General features: G+C 45.1%; 1 protein-coding gene across 8 annotated transcripts in view; it reads right to left on the minus strand.

The window, feature by feature from the left end:
- The window catches only part of MTMR3 (myotubularin related protein 3), a 1,575,327-nt gene that overhangs the window by 1,471,878 nt on the left and 77,748 nt on the right, over positions 1-25,701 (minus strand). The window lies entirely within an intron of this gene.

Here is a 25,701-nt window from a genome sequence, read left to right on the forward strand (position 1 = left end):
GGTGGATCTGAAAGAGGACATGTTGACGGTGGACGCACATATATTTGCGTCTTCAAAACTGGAGCAGGAGGGAACATACATGTACGTATAGCATGTACATGGAGCCGTTGGGGTCTACGATAGGGGACATAACTGATCACAAAATTCATATTTCCTCATTCCCTCCTTGTCCCCTTCGGACCCTTAGGAGATATCGATCTTCATCAATCCATCGATCTGTTCATATAACATCATTTGTTCTTCTTTCTTCTTCCGGGATCTCGAACGAAAACTTGGATGTGGGATACACGAGGTGGCACACAGACCACAAATCGCTGGCCCACATTGCAGACATAAGCAGCAACTGAATAGTATGAGAAAGCCAATACCTAGGAAGGAGAGCATTCTCCATCACCAGGCTGACAACACGCCCCAGAACCAACCGGACCAAGTCCAGGTGTCAGATCAATGGAACGACTTCCCCAGGAGCAGATGACAGGTCCTCAACTCCCTCTCATCCAAGCCAGTGACAGATGGAATATACAACTGCCTCTGGGCCTGGCCGAGGGGGAAAGGGGAAGTGGATGACAAACAAAAGAGAGACTGCCTCCGGACACTGGAACTGCTAATGGTATCTTCTGTTCTTATGAAGACTCCTAAAAAACATAACACACAAATTAAGTCTTCCCTAACTCTATAGATAGTTTTAAGCTTTCTTCGCTGGAACTACTTTTACCTTTAGTGTCGGAGAACTAAGCCACTCTCTATGCTTGTTTGTCTATTGATCACTTGATCAGCTTTCAGAGGTTATAGGTCTTTCAAGCTCACTCGTGGTTTTACTCCGTGAACTTGTGTGAACCACTGGTGAAAGGGCTGAAATCTCAATGTCTTTATTCAGGATTAAATTATTGTAGATGAAATTGCTTTATGCCTCTTATCTTATTAGTTTACAATCCATAACAAGGTTGAAGAAAATACTTCGCTGCTCGCCCTTGATATTGTCTGAAGTCACTTCACAGTTCAAAACTCTCACATTGAGAGCTACTCTTAGTCAATATGTTCTAACTTGTACTTCAGCAGAATATTTCCTCTCCTTAGCTTGCATATGCTTTAGATGGTAAAAACAACACTCTTACTTGACTGAGGAGAAGGTCTCTCTTCACAGAGACGCTTCTCCAAAATATTGCTGGTGACGTAGAATCTCCTTCTGAATTCACTGCAAAGATTCTCTCGTCAATTCTGTCGACTTGCTGACTGAATTTTAACTGAAAAAATAATATATACCAGAAAGCACGTGAGAAAATATTTTCCGTGCTACACAAACTGTACTGTGAATACTTTCCTTTTGAAAAAGGAACCTGGAACCACGAAGATGATTCTCTCAAAAGATTTTCTCTGAAGGAACGGGCCTCGAAAGATAAGGCAACCGTTTTCTCGAAATTCTACAGTTGAAGTGCGCCGCGCGAACCTCGCGCATGCGCATTGAGACCTGTGAAGAGTCTCGCGACTATAACAACTAGACCGAGTACTCTTCCAGGAAATGATCTACAGAATTTAACTGGAAGTGGAAGGGAATCGCAATCCAAGCAGAATGGATCTAAGCGATGTCTTCCAAGTGGGAGTCAATCTTCTCCAGAGCGGGTATTTCCAAGGACACTGTCTTTTGGAGTGCAATCGTACACTCGCAGAATCTTTTTTCAGTCTGTTTCGCTGCATCATGACAGTACCCCCCACCAAAAGACGTCCCTTCAACCTTGGCTTAGTAGGATGTTTCTGGTGAAAGTCTCGAATGAGCTTTGGAGCGTGAACATTAGAATGTGGCTCCCAAGATCTTTCTTCAGGACCAAAACCCTTCCAACTGATCAAGTAATACAATTTACCTTTTCTAAAGGTTGAGTCTAGAATCTTATGAACCTCAAACTCCTCCACTGAACCTACATTAATGGGTTTAGGGGTAGATCGGTACCTCAAATTCGGTGGACTTTTCTTTAACAAAGAAACGTGGAACACTGGGTGAATCTTTAGATAGGGAGGCAGCTGGATCTTAACTGACACTGGATTTATCATCTTATTTACCTTAAATGGGCCAATGAACCTTGGTTGGAATTTACGGTTTTCTTTTAATTTTAGATTTTTGGTGGACAACCAAATCTTGTCTCCTGGTTTAAAAGCGGGACTCTCTCTTCTCTTTTTGTCAGCCTGAAATTTATAAGAGTCTTTAGCCTTTTTGATATTTTCTCCTGCCTGACGCAATGAATCTTGAACCTTATTTACCAATTCTTCTACTGCAGGTACTGATCCCTCATCCTTTTCGAAAATTAAACTCGGGTGCCTACCATAATTTAAATAGAAGGGGGAGTAACCCGTAGTGGAATGTTTGGCATTGTTATAGGCAAACTCAGCAGACCAAATTAATTCAGACCACCCAGCTTTCTGATCCATCAAATAGAGCCTGAGATACTGTTCTAAGTCTTGATTGACTCTTTCGGTTTGACCATCAGTTTCGGGATGGAAACTGGTGGAATAGCGTGCATCAATGCCTAGCCTCTTCGTAAAGGCCCTCCAAAAGTGGGAGACAAATTGAGAGCCTCGATCAGAGACCACAACCTTTGGAATCCCATGCAGTCTCACTATGTGTTGAGTAAACAATTGAGCTAATAGAGGTGCCCTGGGTATTTCCTTCAAAGGGACAAAATGTGCCATCTTAGTGAATGTGTCTACCATGACCAGAATGGTGTTAAAACCCTGACTTGGAGGGAGGTCTACAACCAAATCCATCGAAACTGTGTGCCAAGGGTGAGGTGGGGTTGGCATTGGCATCAACAACCCTTGTGGAGCCCTTCGATCTGATTTCCCCTGCAGGCATCTCTCGCAGGTGGAAACATACTGTCGTATTTGTGATTTCATCTTTGGCCACCAAAAATTTCTTTCAACCAACTCCAAGGTCTTTTGAACTCCTTTATGACCAGCTAAAGATTCGTCATGACATAGTTTCAAGGCTCGATCTTGCAGTCTTTTAGTCGGAAGATACAAACAATTTCGGATATAAGGCAATCCATCTCTGATTTCTCTCTCTGATTCTTCATTTGCCCACAGAATCATTTCTTCATCTGGCATGGCCCTTTGGATTTCACTTGAAAAATCTGTGTTGAGAGAGGCTACAATGATCTTCTCTTCCGGAATTATAGCCTGTTTCTTTTGATCAGTTTCTAAATGATCAGTATTTATTCTGGAAAGAGCATCTGCTTTAACATTACTGGTCCCAGGTCTGAAGGTGATTACAAAATTGAAATCTGCAAAAAATAATGACCAACGTAACTGCCTGGCCGTCAATGTCCTGGCAGACTTAAGGAATTGAAGGTTACGATGATCGGTGTAAACAGTGACCTTATGCAAGGCCCCTAGCAAATAATGCCTCCATTCCAAAAAGGCACTCTTGACTGCTAACAATTCTTTGTCTGCAATTGAATAGTTGCATTCTGGGGGAGATAACTTCCTGGAGTAGTAGGCCACTGGGTGTAATTGACCTGTATCCTTATGACGTTGGGACAGTATTCCTCCTATGGCGACATCTGAGGCGTCCGCTTCGACATAGAATGGTTCATCAGTTCTTGGATGCAACAGGATAGGGGCTTGAGTAAAAGATCTCTTTAAGAATTGAAAGGCCTCTTCTGCTTCCTCATCCCAAATAAACTTGACTCCTTTTCTTAACAAACGTGTGATTGGACTTACTTTGTGGGAAAAATCTGAAATGAACCTCCTGTAAAAATTTGAAAAACCGATGAAACTTTGGATTTCTTTTACACTCTTGGGGGATGGCCAATCTTGTACAGCCTTCACCTTAGTCTTATCCATGCTTACACCTTCAGGGGATAGCACAAACCCAAGGAATTCCACCTTATTCACATGAAAGGCACACTTCTCCAGTTTCACATAGAGATGATTTTCCAGCAATCTAGTTAAAATCAATCTGACATGGGTTACATGCTCTTCCAGACTGTCAGAGAAGATCAAAATGTCGTCGATATAAACAACGGCAATTCTGTCCAAAAACTCCCTGAGAACGTCATTCACAAAATGCTGGAACGCCGCCGGAGCGTTACATAACCCGTATGGCATCACCAAATATTCAAATAAGCCATGACGGGTACGAAATGCTGTCTTCCACTCATCACCGGGGGCAATACGAATCAAATGGTAAGCCCCACGTAAATCCAATTTTGTGTAGACCTTTGCATTTTTTACTTGATCCAACAAAACTGAAATTAGCGGGAGTGGATAACGATTTTTGATTGTCACTTGATTCAGGGCTCTGTAATCGATGCAAGTTCGAAGTTCTCCATCTTTCTTCGGAATGAAAAATAAGGGAGACGATACTGGAGATTTAGAGGGACGAATAAAACCATTTTCCAAGTGTTTGTCCAAATAACTTTTTAGATATTGATTTTCAGTTTCAGTCAATGCATAGATTCTACTGCAAGGCAACACGGCCCCTGGCTCAATGTCAATTTTGCAATCGTAGGGGCGATGGGGGGGTAGCCTTTCTGCCTCTTTTACATCGAACACTGAAGACAAATCCTTGTATTCTTCGGGAATTTCCTTGGTTTCCAAAGAGCAAATTAAAGCAGGACGACCAGCTAACTTCCGGGCAGGAGAATCTTCCGTTTGATGGGATTGCTCACAAAAACAGTTTTCCTTGCAAAAGGTTGAATCCATGGTGATGGTTCTCCTAGCCCAATCTATGCGTGGATTGTGTTCAGTTAACCAGGGAAGGCCCAAAATTAATTCAAATTGAGGAGCATCAATCAAATTAAATGTCAACAATTCCGAATGTCCATTCAATCCTGTCAATTGGATTAATTCTGTTTCATGAGTGATTGGTCCCGAAGATAGGTTAGTTCCATCAACAGCTGTGACCACTTCCAAAACCTGCTTTTCAACAAATCTTATCCCCTTGCGACGGGCATACTTGATGTCACAAAAATTCCCAGTTGCCCCAGAATCTATCATCACTGAGACTCCGCTAATCTCCTGATTTCGAAATCTAGCTGTAAAGGAAACTACCACATGAGGTGAGGATGATTGTAAGGTATTTACCACTTGTTGCAAATTTGGAGTTGACTTTGAATCTGCTTCACCCTGGGCAACTCTCTTCACAGGTGAAGCTGACCTTTTCCCGGCAGAGAATTCTTTGGTTTTTTCGGACAATCCTTTACAAAGTGACCAGAGAGGCCACAATATAAACACAAGTGACTAGATCTTCGCCTTTCCTTTTCTTCTTTGGACAGGGGTCCTCGTATTGACCCTATCTGCATAGGTTCCTCGGTCAAGGAGTTTTCTAATGACTTGTGACCTTCCGTCTTCATTCGATCAAAACGTGGTGGAAGCGGGCGAACATCTCTTCTTTTTTCATTTCGACGCTCACTCAAACGATGGTCTATCTGCAACACCAAATCGATTAACTCAGATATTTCGGTGGGCCTCCTAGGAATCTGAGCCAAAGCATCCTTTAGGTCATCTTTTAACCCTCTATAAAAAATTGCTGCTCTCTTGTCTTCAGGCCACTTGGATTCCACCACTAGTTTATTAAATTGGGCCAAGTAGGCAACTAAATCTCGATTCCCCTGCTTGAGCTCCAATAACTCGTTGTCAGTAGCTTGGGAGGCTGAACGACGATCAAAAATTCGTAAGAATTCTATCTTGAAATCATTAAAGTTGTATAACATTGGATCATTCTGTGAGACTAACGACATGGACCAAGCTGCAGCGTCACCATTCAAATACGACAGTATGAAAGCCACCTTTGATTGATCCTCTGCAAAAATGACTGGCCGACACAAAAAATGCAGGGAACACTGAGTTAAGAATATTTGTGCTCTTTGTGGATCCCCACCAAATCTTTCTGGGGGCGCCAGTGGAATTATTGGTGAAACTGCATGAATAACTTGAGTTGAAATATCTGAAGGAGATAGATTGCCTGATAATCCTTGAGATCCCTTAGATCCTGAACCTGATGCAACTAACTCGTCTAATCTTTGCCTAGTCTGAATTGATTCCTGACTCGACCTCCTAACTTCCTCTCTCAATGACTTATTATCTTCTAGGGCACAATTCAGTTGCTTCTGCATGCCTTCTAAAATAGAAGTTAGGGTCTTTAAATCTATCCCTTCCGCCAATCTGCTCGGGGGGAAATCTAAACCCTCAAAAATGAGGTTGTTTGGGCACTTCAATCTGTCAGATCAATGGAACGACTTCCCCAGGAGCAGATGACAGGTCCTCAACTCCCTCTCATCCAAGCCAGTGACAGATGGAATATACAACTGCCTCTGGGCCTGGCCGAGGGGGAAAGGGGAAGTGGACGACAAACAAAAGAGAGACTGCCTCCGGACACTGGAACTGCTAATGGTATCTTCTGTTCTTATGAAGACTCCTAAAAAACATAACACACAAATTAAGTCTTCCCTAACTCTATAGATAGTTTTAAGCTTTCTTCGCTGGAACTACTTTTACCTTTAGTGTCGGAGAACTAAGCCACTCTCTATGCTTGTTTGTCTATTGATCACTTGATCAGCTTTCAGAGGTTATAGGTCTTTCAAGCTCACTCGTGGTTTTACTCCGTGAACTTGTGTGAACCACTGGTGAAAGGGCTGAAATCTCAATGTCTTTATTCAGGATTAAATTATTGTAGATGAAATTGCTTTATGCCTCTTATCTTATTAGTTTACAATCCATAACAAGGTTGAAGAAAATACTTCGCTGCTCGCCCTTGATATTGTCTGAAGTCACTTCACAGTTCAAAACTCTCACATTGAGAGCTACTCTTAGTCAATATGTTCTAACTTGTACTTCAGCAGAATATTTCCTCTCCTTAGCTTGCATATGCTTTAGATGGTAAAAACAACACTCTTACTTGACTGAGGAGAAGGTCTCTCTTCACAGAGACGCTTCTCCAAAATATTGCTGGTGACGTAGAATCTCCTTCTGAATTCACTGCAAAGATTCTCTCGTCAATTCTGTCGACTTGCTGACTGAATTTTAACTGAAAAAATAATATATACCAGAAAGCACGTGAGAAAATATTTTCCGTGCTACACAAACTGTACTGTGAATACTTTCCTTTTGAAAAAGGAACCTGGAACCACGAAGATGATTCTCTCAAAAGATTTTCTCTGAAGGAACGGGCCTCGAAAGATAAGGCAACCGTTTTCTCGAAATTCTACAGTTGAAGTGCGCCGCGCGAACCTCGCGCATGCGCATTGAGACCTGTGAAGAGTCTCGCGACTATAACAACTAGACCGAGTACTCTTCCAGGAAATGATCTACAGAATTTAACTGGAAGTGGAAGGGAATCGCAATCCAAGCAGAATGGATCTAAGCGATGTCTTCCAAGTGGGAGTCAATCTTCTCCAGAGCGGGTATTTCCAAGGACACTGTCTTTTGGAGTGCAATCGTACACTCGCAGAATCTTTTTTCAGTCTGTTTCGCTGCATCATGACACCAGGTGCCTGGACTCTGGTGTATCTGGCTTACAATCTTATGAAGGCGGGTTATGGCTTTATATACTGACGGCGAATTTTCTGGTATGAAAATGCAACAACTTGATCCGATGACCCTACAAGCTCCGCCCCTATCAGCTAGGATGACGTCAAGGACAAGACGATTTTGAAGCACAACAATCCGCATAGCAGACTGCTCTTCTGTTAAATTGCCTAAGGCGGAAATAGTTTCGTTCACTACTGCTTCAAGGGTTCTGGTTAATCTACGTATCAGCTTACTATTAGTGACTGTACCTATATAAGGAAAGAAACCTTTATTGAAATCTGTGTATTTTTCCCATGCTGTTTCAGTGTAATCGACGATTGGGAGATCTCTCTGCTGTCTATTGTGTACTAAATGGGTATTTCTGTGATAATCAGGAGGAGCTAGGAAAACAGGTGGTAGGAGGAATGCTATGTAACAGGTACCATCCCAATCTAAAGGTAGGCGTATATATGCGGTCTGGCCACATATAAAGTAGGAATGACGAGAAGCTCTAAATGTAGACTTGCCTTGATCACTGAATTTTATTACAGTGGTGCATTTACTATGGCCCATGTGTATGGAGCCATTCTTTCTTATACATAGTTCCCCTTTTACTGGGAATACTGACATGGCGGGCAAGATTGGTGTAGTTTCAGATTCAACGTTCAGGATCATGAGGTTAAGCGTAAAATTACCTAATCCATATACTTCATTTTCTAGATCAGTTCCTGTTCTTTTGGGAAGTCCCTCCTTGTTAGGGTAGCAGACTTTAAGCAAAACTAAGTTCAGGTTTCCCCATACCCAGTTGTCTTGATAAACTGCGGAATTCGAATCTAGGGAATTGATCAAACTAAACCATGCTCCACAGGAGCCATTGTGTGTGAACGGATAGGGAAAGAGGGGCAAAACTCCCTTATAGTTCTGATAGGGAGGGAGTCGGCCACATATCCAACAATTTGTGGCATTGCTGGTTTGATGAGAATGATGTAGCATACTAATGAAAGTGTTATTGCGCAGCGCAAATCTATAGGACAATTCATGTGGAGGTAATTCACTAAAAGAATGTTCTGCAGTTATATTATAAGCATGCTTAGGAATAGGGTAATACATATGCAATAGGATGCTGACAATGATGATCAAAAGACTTAGAAAAAACAAAATTAATAATGTTACTGTACAATGACTACGAAATGATTTACAATACGCATGCTTCTTGAGCAATATTTGATTATTTCTTTCTCTATTCCGGTCCAGAGGATACATGTCAGAGACAAATTCAACCGATTCACCTTGGAGAGGACTTAAACAATCAAATTGTCTGACTTACTGGACCTCAATTTTAGTTTATACAGTTCTGAGTTCGATTGCTCAACCAAGGGGAGCTTTGAGTCTGTCTGTGAGGGAATACAGGGTTGAGTCTCTACGCTGGATGGTAGTCCATAAAATTTCTTGATATGACTCGAGTGCAGCCACCCTTTTCTTCCCTCGATTTTCACAGCAGTCCTTGTGGTAAGTAAAACCAACTTCGGTGACTTCCACCTAGGATCCAGTTGGGTCTTCCGGTCGAAATTCCTGACTAAAACCAGATCCCCAGGAACCACGTCATGGGGTTTCACCTCAGTATTGTCGGGAAAAGCTGCGGATACCTGTGAACGACAAGATTGTAGTGCAGACATCAAGGAAGCCAGGTAATCTGTCAACATATTACAGTCAACGTCAGTTATTTTACGAGGTATAGGCGTCCCCCACATATTTGGTGGTCTACCGAAGATCACCTCATACGGGGATAGCCCTGTTCGAGAATGTGCTACCATTCTCATGTAAAAGAGCGCAACTGGTAAAGCTACTATCCAATCGACTCCTTTTTCTCTACATATTTTGGACAATCTAATTTTCAGAGTTTGATTATGGCGTTCCACGAGACCTGCCGCCTCGGGATGTCGGACACAGTGAAATTTCCATTGATAACCTAATAGAAGGGAAACGTGTTTCATTAATTCGGATGAGAACGGCTGGCCGTTATCTGAGTAGACAACACGTGGTAAACCGTACCGTGGGAAGAATTCTCGAACTAACTGTTTGGCAGTAGTCGGGGCAGTGTAATCTGAAACCGGGTATGCTTCTGTCCAACGGGAAAGAGCACAGACAACTACGAGAACATATTTGAATCCTCGACATCGTTCCATCTGGATATAATCCATCTGGAGGACTTCAAAAGGGTGATCGGGAGTTTGGAATCCACCCTGTTCTACGGGGATGCTTTTACCTGGATTAAACTGACAACATATCATACAGGTACGAACTTTTTGTTTCGCTGCGGCTCGCAAGTGTTTGTTGAAGCAAATGTGTTGAATGCTGTCTAGCATAGCTTTTTCTCCTAGGTGCGCTGGACTATGTATAGTATTAATGATGACTTGGACCGTTGAGTCGGGAAGAAACCATATAGATTTTTCCTTCGTCATCCATCCTTGATCTGTTTGGATCCCTCCTAATTCAGTCCATTTCCTTATTTCTTCTGGTGTAGCATGTGTCTGTATGTCAATTACATTAAGGGCGGGATCCTTAACTGTCATGCAATCTGTTGGTGTCAGGACTATTGTCTTTGTCATGTCAGTTGTGAGAGTCTGATTCTGAGCAGTCTGTTTAGCTGTTCTGTCAGCTAGGTCATTACCCTGAGAAATAATATCGGTAACTTTTGTGTGGGCTTTGCATTTCATAATTGATATTGCAGTAGGTAGATGAATCGCGTCTAATAGGGCTTGAATGAGGGGTCCGTGTTGGATGTGGGCACCGTGAGAAGTTAAATAACCTCTCTCTCGCCACAGTACGCCGAAGTCAAGGACGACTCCGAATGCATAACGTGAATCTGTATATATGTTGACTTTATTTGTGGCTTGAATACAGGCTTGTGTCAGAGCGATGAGCTCTGCTGCTTGAGCTGACAAAGTGTTAATACAATTTGTTTCAACGACTTCAGTGTCTGTTGTGACTGCGTAAGCGGCCACTAACTCTCCTGTACTTGTTCTCATACATGACCCATCTACATATAATGTCAAGTCTGGATCTGTCAAAGGGATATCTGTCAAGTCTTGTCTGGGTTTCGTCGTGATAGTAATGACTTCGACACAATCATGTGCCAATGGATCTGTTCCGCCTACTGGTAACAGTGTGGCAGGATTTAACGTATTACAACGTCTGATTTCTATGTGTGGCTGAAACAATGTCAGTTCGTAACCGGTGAGTCTTGCTATAGTCAAGTGTTGTGTTTGTGTGCGGTTCAAGAGAACCTCTACTGCATGTGGTACTTGTACTGTCAATTGATGTCCTAACACTATGGCATCGCTTTGTCTGATTGCTAAAGCTGTTGCTGCCACTGATTTTAGGCACGCTGGAAGTGCCTGAGCTACTGGATCTAATGTACTAGAAAAATAAGCACACGGTTTGTGTGATCCTGCTTGTTCCTGAGTGAGTACTGACAAAGCAGTACCTTCGCGTTCTGTAACAAAGAGTGTAAACTGTTTACTGTAACATGGTGTTGCTAGGACAGGTGCTTGACATAAAGCTTTCTTTAAGCTTTCGAAGGCATGTGTATGTTCTGGAGTCCAAGGGAGGACAGTCGATGTGGCTTCCTCCTGTGTTGTCAACTGGATGAGTGGTTTTGCTAGAAATGCATATTGAGGGATCCACTGCCTACAGTATGAAGTGAGGCCTATAAAAGCCCGCACCTCCTTTTGTGTCTTGGGTGGTGGCATGTTAGCAATTAACTGGATGCGGTCGGGTGTAAGCTGCCTTCCCTCCTTGGACAGCGAGTGCCCAAGATAAACAACTCGCTGGACACAGAATTGCAGCTTGGAAGGGGACACCTTGTGCCCCTTGTCAGCCAGAAATTTTAAAACCGTCAGTGACGCTTTTTCACATTCAGGTTCGCTTCGGGCGGTGATCAGCAGATCATCGACATATTGAAGCAAGGCAGTGTTAACTGGCATGTGGATACTGTCAAGTTCTCGTTTCAGTGCTTGGCTATAGATGCTGGGGCTTTCTGTAAATCCTTGAGGTGCGCGTGTGAATTTAAAACTTCGTCCATTTAAACTAAAACCGAATAAGTATTGACTTTCTGGATCAATTGGGACACTAAAGAAAGCATTCTTGAGATCAATTACAGTGAAAAACGTTGCTTCTGAGTCAATAGCTGTGAGTAATGAGGAGATATCTGGGACCACAGGGTATTGTGGTACAATACATTTATTTAATTCGCGCAGATCAATAACCAATCGATATACTGGCGGAGCTTTTGGATCCGTTCTTTTAAGAATCGGAATTATCGGGGAATTACATACATTGGAGTCAGTTTCGACAACCACTCCTTGGGCAATAAGCTCGTCAATGATTTGCAGTAAAGCCACTACAGCATCTGGTGGTAACTTGTATTGTCGCATTCGTGGTAGTACCACTCCTGCCTTTAGTGTGACTCGATATGGTGTAATGTTCATGCAACCAACATCAGTGGGGCCTTGTGCCCATAAATGTGTAGGTAAATTCTGCAGTCGGTGATCCATGTCTCTGGATACGTAGTGACCTTTAAAGTCACGTAAAAATAGTCGTACTCCTTCCGGAGAGCAACATATTATGGCTCCTAGAGCTTTCAATGTTTTTATACCTAACAAGTTTTCTGGACATGATTTAGTAAGCAATAAATCTGTAGTACGTGTTAATGGACCGACTGTAAGTGGAAGAGGTTGTGTTACGTCATTAATTATAGGTTTTCCTGAGAATCCAAGGGAAATATTTTGTGAGCCTGAGAGGGGTGCCCCTGGAACTTCACTGCGTCTTATAGTTGTTCTGCTTGCCCCTGTATCAAGTAAAAACTTTCTGTCTTCCCCTAATAATTCACTATGTACATAAGGTCCCTCTTGGTCTACAGGAACCTCTATAAGGGGTAAGCCAACTTCCCTCTCTAGGCTATCTCATGAGTATCGCTGATAATCGGGATAATCTGTTTGTGCATACTGGTACATTTGTTGTGTTGTTGCTTGAGTTGCAGCGACAGGCTGCGCTTGTGGTGGTGCTACGATCTGTTGTGGAGCTGCCCTAGGTTGTGCCTGCTGAGGCAGTTGCTGTTGATTCTGATCCTGTCTAGGTGGACGTGGTCTCATGTGTTCTACCTGTGGCAATATTATGTTTCAGGACTGGACAATCGTGTATATAATGACCTAGTTGTTTACAATAGTTGCATGTCCCTTTCGCAGGACCTGCGGAATCACCCTTTTGATGACTATCGGCTGGAACTGACTGTGCAACAAGCATTTTCATTTTTGTATCTTTCATACGTCTTTGTTCGTGTTCTTGTTCTTCTCTAATTCTATTGTGGTGATATTGTAACATCTGCAGCATCTGTGATGGGGTATTACCTTGCCAGGTACTTTCGAATTTCAATACTCTATTCTTGACTTGTAGCAGAGAATTTTCGACTAATTTTGTCACAAACAGATGTGGATATGACTCACTACTGGCTTTTATACCACTATTTATACTAAAACATTTTTCAAATCGGGAATAGAAATCACTAGTGTCTTCATCTGGTTTTTGTTTACAGGCTGAGATTGCACCCCAGTCTTCCTTTTTCGTAGTTAATAAACGTGGCAGTACCTGTATTAGTAATCCTGCTAATGCTGTAGTCTTATCCCCAAGCCCTGCTCCTGCAGCTCGGGCCTTTTCTTCGTTTTCTAATGCTGTCCAATCTATCTTTTGGTCTCCCACCTCCCATTCCTTTTCTTTGAGTTTCTCATAAACACCGGCAGGTAATAGGACCTTTAATATTTTCATAATATCGGGGTAGGTATACTCTCCCATGAGTAACATGTCTTTTATCTCACGGTGGAAACCTGCTGGGTCCTTGTCATGGCTGGGTACTACTTTCTTCATTTCTAATAATTCTAGTTTAGTTATAGGTGTGTATACAAACACGCGTGTAAAATTATCATCGGCACCTCTAATTGGGTGTACTTCGCGTAACGGATTCTGTCTATCTATGTGATACATTTTTCTCCCCATGCCGGGAACTGGAACGTGTTCTGGGCTTACGAAATTTAAATATTGATTTCGAGATACTAGAATTTCCTTAATCAAATCAGGACCTGACCCTCTCCATATATTCGTGAGCAGTTCTGTCAATATGTCAGGTAAGGGTCCTGGATCGGAGTGTTGGTTTTTATATAATATAAGGAGGTGTTGAATCATGTATATACTAGCTAAACGCTGTTCATAGGGGTCTAGATTCAGAAACGTGTGTGCAAGTACATCGTCATTGTATTCGCCGGGACTGTCTGCCCATTGTACTGCTGACCTGGCTAATTCTTGTTCGTCCATGGAATCAAGCACGTGGTACCCCCTTCGATCTCGGAGTAATTTATCAGCGGCTTGGAATAAGTGTTCAGGGGATTTTGCATTTAGCATAGGGTTTGGAAGATGTCTATTACATTCTGGACGTATTGGACGTATTGGGTCGTTAAAACCTCTGGTATTATTATGGGATCTTCCTCTACCTACATAAGCTATTGTATCTGCTTGGTCTGATTCTTGCTCCTCCTCCTCTCTGTTTATGTCAGTGGGGTCTACCTCTAATCTTTCTTCGTGTATTCGTTCTACTTCTTTGCGGATCTTTCGGTACATAGCTACTATACATAATAGTTTATCATGTCTCCCTTCTGATATATTCTTACCCCAAGTGACAAGTTTTTGCATTTCTTCCGGATTTACCCCTGGCCGGTCTTGATTTCTGATTACACAGTTTATGAGGAAACGTAACAGTTGTCCCTGTACCTCCACTTTCTGGTACTCCATGGCTCTGCTAATACTTTCAGGACCTCGTCCTGACTGGACAAAGTGATATATATTTTCTAAATGTGTAGCCATTCCTGGTAGCTTCGTTAAATATATTGCAGCTCGTCGAATACGTAATGATGACAGCAGCATTTCGTCCCGTTTACCGGGTACAGGATCATATCTACAATCTACTAGGAGTTCCTTGAGCATGTCGGGGGTTGCTAGTTTGGGCGTACGTTGGTGTGCTAATTCTCTAAGGGAAAATTTATCTCCTCTGGGTGGCGTAGAAAAAATGTCTGTCGTACCTCCTATAGCACCGTCTGGGGTGCTGGACGTAAAAGGATTTGTTGAAGGTGAGACAGCAACCGTCGTTGCGGGAAAAACTGTAGAAACAGATGTGTTTGTCGGAATATGTGTCGGAGCTTGTTGTTGTGGAGGTACAGACGGAGAATCTTGGCGATGAGCATCATCGGCAAGCGGTCTATATGGTGCGGTATTTGCATACTCGGGAGCTGCGTCATCTAAATAAGAGGAAAGGAAAACATCTTCTGCGGTTCTAGGATGCCCCTTGGGGTGTGCTTTTATCGGAAACAATGGAGGTGGCAAGTCTTTTGGTATTTCCGGAGTAGCCTTAGGTAACCCTTCAGCCAGAAGTGGATACATACCATTCATAAGAGCGTTTCTTTGTCTGTCTACTTGTTCTGTTTTTACTCGGGTACCTTCCTCAAGTAATAGATTTTCTCGGGTTTTATTCGGATTCTCCCTACCTTTCTCTTCCTGTCTGAGCGCTTTTTCTGTACGTCTATATGATTCTTTACGCCATAATTCAATGGCATCTTTCTGCGACTGTCTGGCTTTCTTTTTCCATAATTCTTCTTCTACTCTCATGATGCAATCTGCATCCCAGGTCCCCGCTGCGGGCCATCTCTGACTCTCGGGTAATTCTTTGGTGTAGTCCACCCATAAATCAAGAAATAATACGGCATCTAGGCCATGCTTATGATACATAAAGTACCCTGGAGTGTCCCTAGGTGGGATGGGAACGGCTTCTTCGAGTACACCTTTTCTAGTTTTGATCTGTCTTAGTTTTGAAAAGAGCGGCATTTTTAGACCTTTTTACTAGAACACACTTTACAAAAACACAATAATGAACAGTCATTCACACCACAGTATATAGAACGTATTTAAAACATTTAACACTTAACAGTTTTACGAACAATGATAACTAATAGAAAACTAGTTACTGACATTATACTGACACTAGATAATACTTATTTATCTTATTTATATGCACAACATACTATATATACTGCTAAACAGTACAGATACACTGCTAAAACAGTGCAGACCGGATTTGTGTACCCAAACCCGTCTTGTCCGGCACAGACTATGTGCACGTTAAATGCCTCCCTGGTAATGGTACTCACCGGGTAGCTCGGAACGGAAGGCCTCGGAACGGAACTGAAACTGGACTGGACCGGACTGGACTCGGAACTTCGGAACCTGGCGGGTCTCTGTATACCTCGGATCTTGCTCTCTCAGCTAGGCTCTGGTCGGGATACTTCGCACTTCTCACCGCCTCGTCTGGGTGTTGATCGCAGCCTCAGTCGTCCCCGCTTGGCCGGAGGGAGATACAGGAAATCCTGCGGGTACGCGTTTTTGTCCGTTCAGCTGTGGCAGGAGACCGGGCCTGCAACGCACCGCCGGCGCGTGAGATGAGAAAGTGTCCCTGTTCGGGCGCCAATTTATGTGGTAAATATTTCGTTACCGGTACTATTTTTTATGCGGTAAAGTCTATTAAAAATAACTCAGTAAAATGAGAGGCAGAATCCGTGGTATTAGAGGTTTAAAAAGGCTTTATTCCTATACAAAGGAACACAATTCGAATTGTTTGCGTTCTGTTCCATCACCACGAAAGTTCAGGAAGGAAGGGCATATATTATTGACAGTTAATCATTTTTATAGAAGAGGCATTACAGTAAAACAGATGCAGTAGGCGTATCAACTGATAAGAAAAATAAACTATGCATGCGTAACTAGAATAGGCGTAACTAGACAACGTCATCATATATGAGGTCATAAGTGGGTGGATCCATAAGAGAATCCTGTAATGTCAGCAGAAATATTTGGCAGAGATGCGTGCGCAGCCGCATGACGTGTGATTGACGTGCAACTAGAGGGAGAATGGGACTTGACATTTAGCTCTACATGTGGAGACAGAAGTCTGGGGTTATGTCAACCTAATCCCAAATCATATCTAATATCCTATGTTTAAAGAACTGTGTTATCCAAAAAGAGAGGTCTCTTAGGATAGAATCTTATTCTATACTGACTATACTGACTGTTAGTGCGTGTACAAGCGTCTAAGTGTCTACACTAGATGCGAGGGGGTAGGAATATTCCATGGTAACAGGGTTTATGAATTACTTGCATGAGGACAGCGAGGCCTGGCCCCTTTGCACGGTAGCTGGAGGAATGTTTACCTAAACTGCTAGACAGGAATGCATCGGATGAGGGGCGGAGGAGATAATCTTGAAGGTGAAATACAGTTTTCTGGCAGGCTACGGGCTGGATCAGGCACCGTTAGCCGCGCAGGGAGTAAGACAAAGTTCATGGTCACAGATGCAGGCTCAGACTGGAGCTTTCAGAGGCAGAAGGCAGGAAAAGGCTTGATGACAGAATTAGGGCCTACTCGCCTGAATCTGTAAAATGTGGAAAGTGAACCACATAAAGTCGGTGGCCTTTCATACTTAGGAAAGGAATATCTGACCCATTCATGGTGGATCTGAAAGAGGACATGTTGACGGTGGACGCACATATATTTGCGTCTTCAAAACTGGAGCAGGAGGGAACATACATGTACATGGAGCCGTTGGGGTCTACGATAGGGGACATAACTGATCACAAAATTCATATTTCCTCATTGCAAGCAAGCAAAACAATGCCAAAAGGTACTGCTCCTTAGCCGGATTCTTGAGCCAGTGAAGGATGTTCGACCTAGCCAGTGAAACTGCTCTATCTGCGGCTCCACCAGATAAGTGCTGCCCCGAACGCACTCTGACCTCTGTGTCAGGGTGTTCGAGGCCCTTCTCCACCGGCAGGCTCCCACCTGCACCTCATAACTGTTGGTCCAGTGGGAGAGCATTCTGCTCTTCTGCTGTTCTGTCCTCTGTCTTTCTTCTCTGCCTTTTTTCCTTTTCTCTTTCTCTGTGCCTTTTTTCTGTTTTTTTCTGTTTTCCTTTTTTATTGTCTCCTTTTTCTGTGCCCCCTTAACTTCCCCCCCCCCTTCCCCAAGCCTCTATCTGCCTTTTCCCAATGCTGCCGCCCCTCCATTACGCCATTCCCACTCCCTGCCACCCAGCTGACCCGCCCTCACCCTACTTAATGGCGGTCGCACGAAGCGGGTGCATCGAAGGCAAACTTGTCTGCGACTGTACCCGCACTGCGCCAGGAACCCTGGCCTTCTGAACCGCCTCTGCTATGATTCCAGTAGCCTCAACCCCGGACGCAACAACAACTACCAGCTCTCGATGCAGAGCAACATCCCCAGCCCTCTCGGCTTACTTCACTGCCCTGAACCTTCACCCACCTCCGTACCCCAGCTCCATCACCCAACCGACCGACCCTCCCCGCACCCAAACGGCTCAACTGCATCCTCCTCAACGTACGATCCCTCTACAAACACACCACAGAGATCTGAGACTTCTTCGAGACCACCTCACCAGACTTCACCTTCCTTACAGCCATCTCAGCACCAGACATCGCCACCCCAGACGACTGAAAGATCATCCACAAGGACAGCCCCAACCGGCAAAGAGGAGGCCTCGCCATCGTCCACAGACCACCCTCCGCCTGAACACCCACCCAGACAACCCCACAACCCACATGGAGTACCAGCACTACCAGATCCAGACCAACCTGAAAACCACCATCCGTGGCACCCTCATCTACAGACCACCCAGCCCCCACGCTCCATTAACTGACACCATCATCGACCTCATCACACCCAAGGCCCTCACATCCACAGACTACATCCTACTCCAAGACCTCAACTTACACCTGGACAACCACAACGATCCGAACACCTCCTATCCCCTAGAGAACTTTGCCAACGGTAGACTGAAACAGCTAGTCACCGCCCCAACGCACATAGCGGGCACACACTCTACCCAGTCTTCACCGCAGGAAACAGTGTCTCCTACAGCCACACCACGGAACTTCTCTGGATGGACCACCACTGTATTCACTTCTCCTTCAACAAACCTACCACACCCCAAGCACGCCCACCGTTTCCCCCTTGCAGAAGCTGAAACAAGGTCACCAAGGATCAGCTCACCACCGCTCTCAACAACACCTCACAACCGTCAACCTCCGACACCAACACCGCAGCATGCAACTTTCATCAATGGATCACAAACTGCACCAACACCCAGCCCCCCTCCTACAGAAAGCCACCAGCAAACACATCAAGAAAGCAAGCTGTTTTATGCCTGCTCTCCAAGAATCCAGATACTCCTGCAGAAGCCTCAAAAAGACATGGGAGAACTACAGAACCCGGGAAGCCCACAGCGCCTTCAAAGCAGCCACCACCGCACACCACCACCTCATCCAAAACACAAGAGAAAAGCCCTCCAAGACAGAATCAACACCAACGCACACAACAACAAGAACTTTTCAACATCATCAAGGAATTCGCCAAACCCAACAGCGAAACAACAGACGTCCCACCCTCCCAAGATGTCCCACCCTCCAAAGACGTCTGCAGACTTGGCACCTTCTTCCACCACAAGATCAAGATGATATACGACAATTTTGACCGTCAGGACCTCCTCACTGCACCAGCAACCTCCTCAACTGACGCCCCGCGACAGACTCTGCTCAGTTGGACCCCACTCACCCGAGCTACATTGAACAATGAACTGCTCCCTCGAGACCGCCTCCTTCCCAGACAACGGGAAACACTGCAAAATCAACCCACTCTTGAAAAACCCTCCGCGGACCCGACAGACCTTAAGAACATCAGGCCCATCTCCCAGCTCCCCTTCCCAGCCAAAGTAATTGAAAAAGCAGTCAACATCCAACTAGCTGAAGCAATCACAGCACTGAGACCTCCCTCCTCGCCGCCAACGATGACATCCGCTCCCTCCTCGACCAGGGCAAAACCACGGCACTCATCCTCTTCGACCTCTTGGGAGCATTTAACACAGTCTCCCAGCACACCCTTAGCACTAGACTCCACGACGCCTGCATCTGCGACAAGGCCATCGACTGTATCCGATCCTTTCTCAGAAGCAGAGCACAACAGGTCAGACTTCCGCCATACCTCTCGGAACTGACAGACACCAACTGCAGAGTGCCCCAGGGCTCCTGTCTTAGCCCCAACCCCACCATCTTCAACGTCTGCACTGTCCTCCCCTCACAATCATCATCAGGAACCAAGGACTCAAGATAGTCTCCTACATGGAAACACAGCGGATACTCTCCCTCACCAACAAATCCAATGTCACCAGGCACAACTTCCAAGAAGGGATGAAAGCAGTTACCAACTGGATGAAAAACAGCTGCCTTAAGCTCATCTCAGAGAAGACAGAAGTCCTCATCCTGGGATCTGCCCCCTTCGCATGGAACGATACCTGGTGGCCCTCCTCGCTAGGAACCCCCCACCCTCCCACCCCGATGGACCACGCACAAAACCTTGGCATCATAATTGAGGTATCGCTCACTATGGACTGCCACATCAAATCAGTATCCTCAGCCTGTTTAAATATTCTCCACCTGCTGCGAAAGACCCTCATATGGATCCCCACCAAATTCATACAGACGTCACTCACGTGCTCATCAGCAGCAGACTCTACTACGGCAACACGCGCTACACCTGTGTTACACAGAAAACCTCTGCAAACCACAGAATGTCCAGAACTCCGCAGCCTGATTCGTCCTCAACCTTCCCCAGCACAGCCACATCACTCAACACCTCTGCGAACTCCACTGGCTCCAGGCAGACAGAAGAATAACCTTTACACTCCTCACCTATGCTTACAAGGCCCTCCACGACAGCAGACCTGAACAGCCGCCACTCCGTCTACGCATCCAAAACACACCTACGCTTCGCCCTGGCCACAGTTACACAGATCCGCAAGACCAGAACCAGAGGAAATCCTTCACCTTCCTCGCTTCAAAGAACTGCAACACACTACCCTTCCACCACAGACTATCTCCCACGCTACCAAAGTTCAGGAAGGACCTTAAAACCTGGCTCTTCGAATGACCCCAGCACTTCGATGGATCTGCTCCCTACCTCCCCCCAGCACCTCGAGACCCTCATGGGTGAGTAGCTGCACTTTACCAACCCTTGATTGAGTGATGGTCAGTGGATTGGAGATTTCCACTCCACTTCAACTTTATGCACATTCCTCTGAACCAAAACGTTCACAAAATCAAGTATGACTGAGTGCACTGGGTCTGCTGAGCCTGAAACCACAGTTAAGACCTTTTGCAACGGTATATTGGTATCCTTCACCCTTCTGTCGTCAAATTGAGCCTTCTGCCATGGAATGTTAAAGGTTGACAATTAAGTTCCTATGACCATCCTCAGAAGGTTTTAGACAAAATCCAGTAATGATGTAAATACGTTTCCAAAAGGGCATTTTATTCCAGTAGTTAAACATTTTTTCGACCTGTTGTAAAAAATGCTAGTGGTGTTCCCTTCTGTACCGGTTTATGCAGATCTTCCAGTTTGCAGTCTCTTTAGCTGAAAAGGGTATGCATGTACGCATAGTTAAGGGGGTAATCTAGGTGCCATTATCACATGTGCATTCACTTTCATTATGTTATTGATTGCAGTGCGGTTTATTAAGGGTTTCGCAAACACATTTTCACTCTGCAGCTACATGGAACTGTAGTGGGATCTGAATCTAGTCTAATTTTAATGAGTTATCCATTTGAACCAATAGTTTTACAGTGATGTGGAAATCTATAAAACAGCTCCTTGTTGCTTCATTAATCTATTTGTCCGGTAAACAAATCCACTTGCACCTCTGGTGCCACGTAGCGCAGCAACAAATTATGGCAGCAATCTCATATGAGAGCTCAGGTAATAACCTCTCTGATTATGCCAGGGCTTAAACTATTGTAGGGTTTGAATACTAGCAATTCAATTATTTTGCCACCTTTCTACAGACCTACAAACTGAGGCTGGAAGTATCGGTTAGCAATAGTTTCAGGGTTGAAATGCCCTTTTGAGTGTGTGCAAACCAACTAATTTCAATGTTTTAGGGTTTTTCACCAGCTCTTCTCTAATCTTTTTCCATACTGATAAAGGTTTGAAATTTACCCCAGACAAGGGTAGAAATAAAACTTATTCCAGGGTTGAGAAAAAAGGGGTTGGTGGAATAGTGAGCTTTGAAAAAAAAGATTTTTGAATGAGCAAATCTACACATTCATATTTACTCCTGCTAAAATGTAGTTCACCAATATTTTTTAGCAGTACCATTTCCTAGCTTACTTCTGTAAATTCTTAGAAATTCATGAAAGCCATAAATCTGCACTAATCCAAGGGCATTCACCATTGGGTGAACTTTTGTGATTATCTTTAATAATTGGGCCTATAATTAGGTCTGACATTAACCAAGACCTTTTGGTTTTATTAAAATTCTCTCTCTCCATCTATCTATATATCAGGTAACTTCACTGTGAGCGACAGCATTCTGTTCTTTCACAAGGATCATATCGGCATACAATGTAGTTTTGTTCAGTGCAAGGTGACTACCGTGACATTGTGTGCATTTTGAGACCCAAAATTTTTTACTTTTTGCCTTTTTTACTTGTAAAGACAAATCGGATTGAAACTGATCCCTGGACAGTAATGAACCAACTTGTAGTCTTATCTCCTACCAACCTCTTACCCCCCCTCCTTCCCCTCAACCTCCCCTGCACTAGGACTCACACAAAATAGAGATTACTGGAGCCAATTTACAACCTTCTGCGAAATCTCCATACTCAACATTCTTACAACACTGAAACCCTCAAACCACTTCAGTGATCCTTTACCTGCAAATTTCTTCAATAAGATGAATAACATGGTCCCACTCTGGACCAAGATAGTAAATGCCTCTCTACTGCAAGGTGTGATTCCGGATTGCCTAAAGTCAGGGCAGGTTGAGCCCATTCTTAAAAACCCACTGCGGATTATGAGGACCTTAATAACTTCAATCCAATCACTAACTCTCCAACTCTGCCGAAAATCCTCTAGAAATGTGTCCATGTCCAACTTTGTAACCACATAGATCAATTCCATCTACTAGATCAATTTGAATCTGGTTTCCGTCAGGGTCCCAGCACTGAAAAGACCCTTACTCACAAATGATGATACTCTAAAAAATGCTCGATCGTAATTAACACTGCCTTCTAATCCTCCTCGACCTATTGTTTGCTTTTGATGCGGTCAAACAGGACAACCTCCTTGACCTACTGGAACGCAGGATGGAGCTGTAAAGGTCAGTGCTAAACTGGTTCACCTCGTTTCTCCACAACAGAACGCAAAGAATTAAAGGCAATCAGTCCCTTTCCAATTCTACTCCGATCACACTAAGGTTCCCACAGGGTTCGCGCGCTCTCACCCAAGCTCGTCAAACTGTTCATAGAGCCGCTCACTGAAATTCTCAAATCTAACATCCTCTCTCACATGTTTGCGGGCAGCACCAAACTGTACCTGAAAATCTCTTCCCCGGACGATATCGGGTCACCAAGCACAACTCTACACAAAACCCAAAACTGGTTAACTTCCAACCATCTCAAGCTAAACTCTCTCAAAACTGAATCCCTCTTTATCTCTCCATCCAAGCAATCTACAATTATTGAAGATATATGAAACATAAAATTACTTTCAACTGCACACTACACATCATAGACTCTACGAGAACTCTGGGAATAATTGTAGATAAGAGCTTGAACATGCAGGAGCACATCAGTTCAGCCACCAAAGGAGCGACCTTCCTTATTAGCATCCTAAGAAAATTAAAACCCTTCCTCCCCCCCTGATGGCTTCAAAACCGCTATTCAAGCCTTAGCCATTTCCAGGTTTGTGTATGTTATTGTAACCCTTTGCGGTATAGCTACAAGTTGGCTCCTCTTAGGGCCTCTTTGAACTCTGCTGTAAGGCTCATCACAGGATCCAAAAGAAATAACCACATATCGCCGGACTTAAAGTATATAAACTGGCTTCCATACGAGGCCACGATACATCTAAAAATTGCCTGAGGGACGTGGCCAAGATAGCAGAATGAGCAGACGTGACTACTAGTTGCTCCGTCCTCGCCTCGTCTTAAACCTGCATAAAGAGCCCCATCCACCGCGAACATCGCCCCGTGGAAATTAACGTGACGGCACCTACCTGACTAGGGGTGCAGGAGGACCTGTGGGTCTGTGCTGGGGCCGAACACAGGAGCAGTGCCCTCACACACCGCTCCAGCAGCGGACCACGGACGACAAAGCAGGTGCCGTGGCCTATTTTTGATGGACCGTTTCCTGCCCGGGCCCTGCACGGTTGTGGGGCTGGGAGACAGGGGGCCCACTGGGGCAGACCGGCTGCTGCACCCAAGACGTGCGGATGGCAGGCCCTCCAGGGTGAGCCCGGAGTTTGGCTGCTGCAACGGAGCCTGCGCGTGGCCTACACACCCTGTTAGGGACAGTGCCTCCTGTTGGCATGAAGAGAGAGTGGCGAACACAGCCTGAAGGGCTGGAGACCCTCGTCCTTGGGGACCACGCTTGAAGTGCAGAGCCCTGTGTGAGGGGCTGCAGCATGGAAACAGGATTACGGCCCGAAAGACTGAGCACGCACCTGCCCTAGGGAGGGAATGGAGGCAGATGACCAGGTCGGAGCAGCTGGAAACCCCAGGTCCGGACGCCCAAGGGCTGAACTGCTGGAAGCAGAAGGCGATTCCCCCTGGGCAGCAAAGCACACCGGAGGAAGGAAAAGAGCGCTCCGGTAGTTGGAGCGTAAGGCTTCTCTTCTTTGACTCCTTCAAGGTATCTTTGGGCACCTTTGGAAGGGCAACCACTCTACAGGAAAAGGCTGAGCACCTAGCACTACTGCCCACCCGGGGGGAGAATACCCGAGGACTGCCTGGACAGAGAGACTAGTGCAGGGGATAGGGCCTTGTTGAGATGCAGGGGAAGTGAACAAAACCCTAGGTTTGCACCCGGGCTATCCCTGGAGTACTCGCTTTTTGGCCTGCTTGGCCCTGAGGAGTCAGGGTCCACCCCCCTTTGGGCGTTATATTAGAGGCGGGCGGGACTCGTGGACACCCATCGGTGAGCGCTGGCTTCCTGACACCACTGAACCCTAAAGGACCATAATGAGACTTTGCCTGGAGCATTGGGTATATCGGAACATATCTTCGTCCTATCCCTCGATTGGGTCCACCAACTGGCGCAGCCACTGTTGAGAGGCTGTGCTAGACTAGGGACTGGCGGAGGTCCGATCTGGCCAGGCCCATAGTCATGGAAGAAACGCCTCTACTTTACCAATTGCCTTGACATTGATGATCCTTAAGCAGCACTTGTGGTGCTCTAGAGCTCTTGCTTCAAGAATTCCCCTGGGCTGGTAACTGGAACTCCTGGACACTCGCAGGTGTGTGGATCACTTGCACCAGGCATTAAACCCTCTCTGAGGCTGCGAAGGCGTACCCTTGGTTAAGTCCAAGAAAGAGCGAACCCTGTGTGACATGCTCCTCAAGACCTCTGGTGAGAACCCCAGCGAGAAAGCTGGTCCGTAACCCACGAATTCCTGGAATCTCCATTTCCCTCGCTGCGAGAAGACTTACAGGCAGTGAAGAAAGACCTCGCTACCGAATTGAGGGAGGTACAAAGATGTCAATGAGGTGGGAGAGCAAGGTGCTGCCCTAGAGAATGGCTCCACAGTGCGAGATGAGGAACTTGAGAACCTTCAACAGGAAGTAATCCGTCTCCAAGAACAACAGATTGACCTGCGGGCACATGCCAAAGACCTTGAAAACAGGTCCAGGAGGAATAACATCTGTTTAAGTGGTGTTCAAACTGCAGCAGAAGGTTCAGACTTGGAGAAATAAAAACATGCCTTGTTCCACTCAATCTTGGACTCCACAATGGAAGGGGGAATCAAATTCGATAGATGCCATCGGGTGGGTCCGCCCCACGAGGCAATGCGACGTCCAGCAGACATCCTGGTCTGTGTGCACGATTTTAAAACCAAAGAATTAATCTTTCATAGGGCTTGGGACGCTCAACTGCTACAATTCCAGGGACAATCACCCCAGCTCTACCATGACCAAGCAATGGTCACCTTGCAGAAAAGAAAATAATTTCACCCCGTCACAGCTCATTTGAGAAATACTGGAACTC

Source organism: Triturus cristatus, chromosome 11 (genome assembly GCF_964204655.1).
Source record: "Triturus cristatus chromosome 11, aTriCri1.1, whole genome shotgun sequence".
Lineage (NCBI taxonomy): Eukaryota > Metazoa > Chordata > Amphibia > Caudata > Salamandridae > Triturus > Triturus cristatus.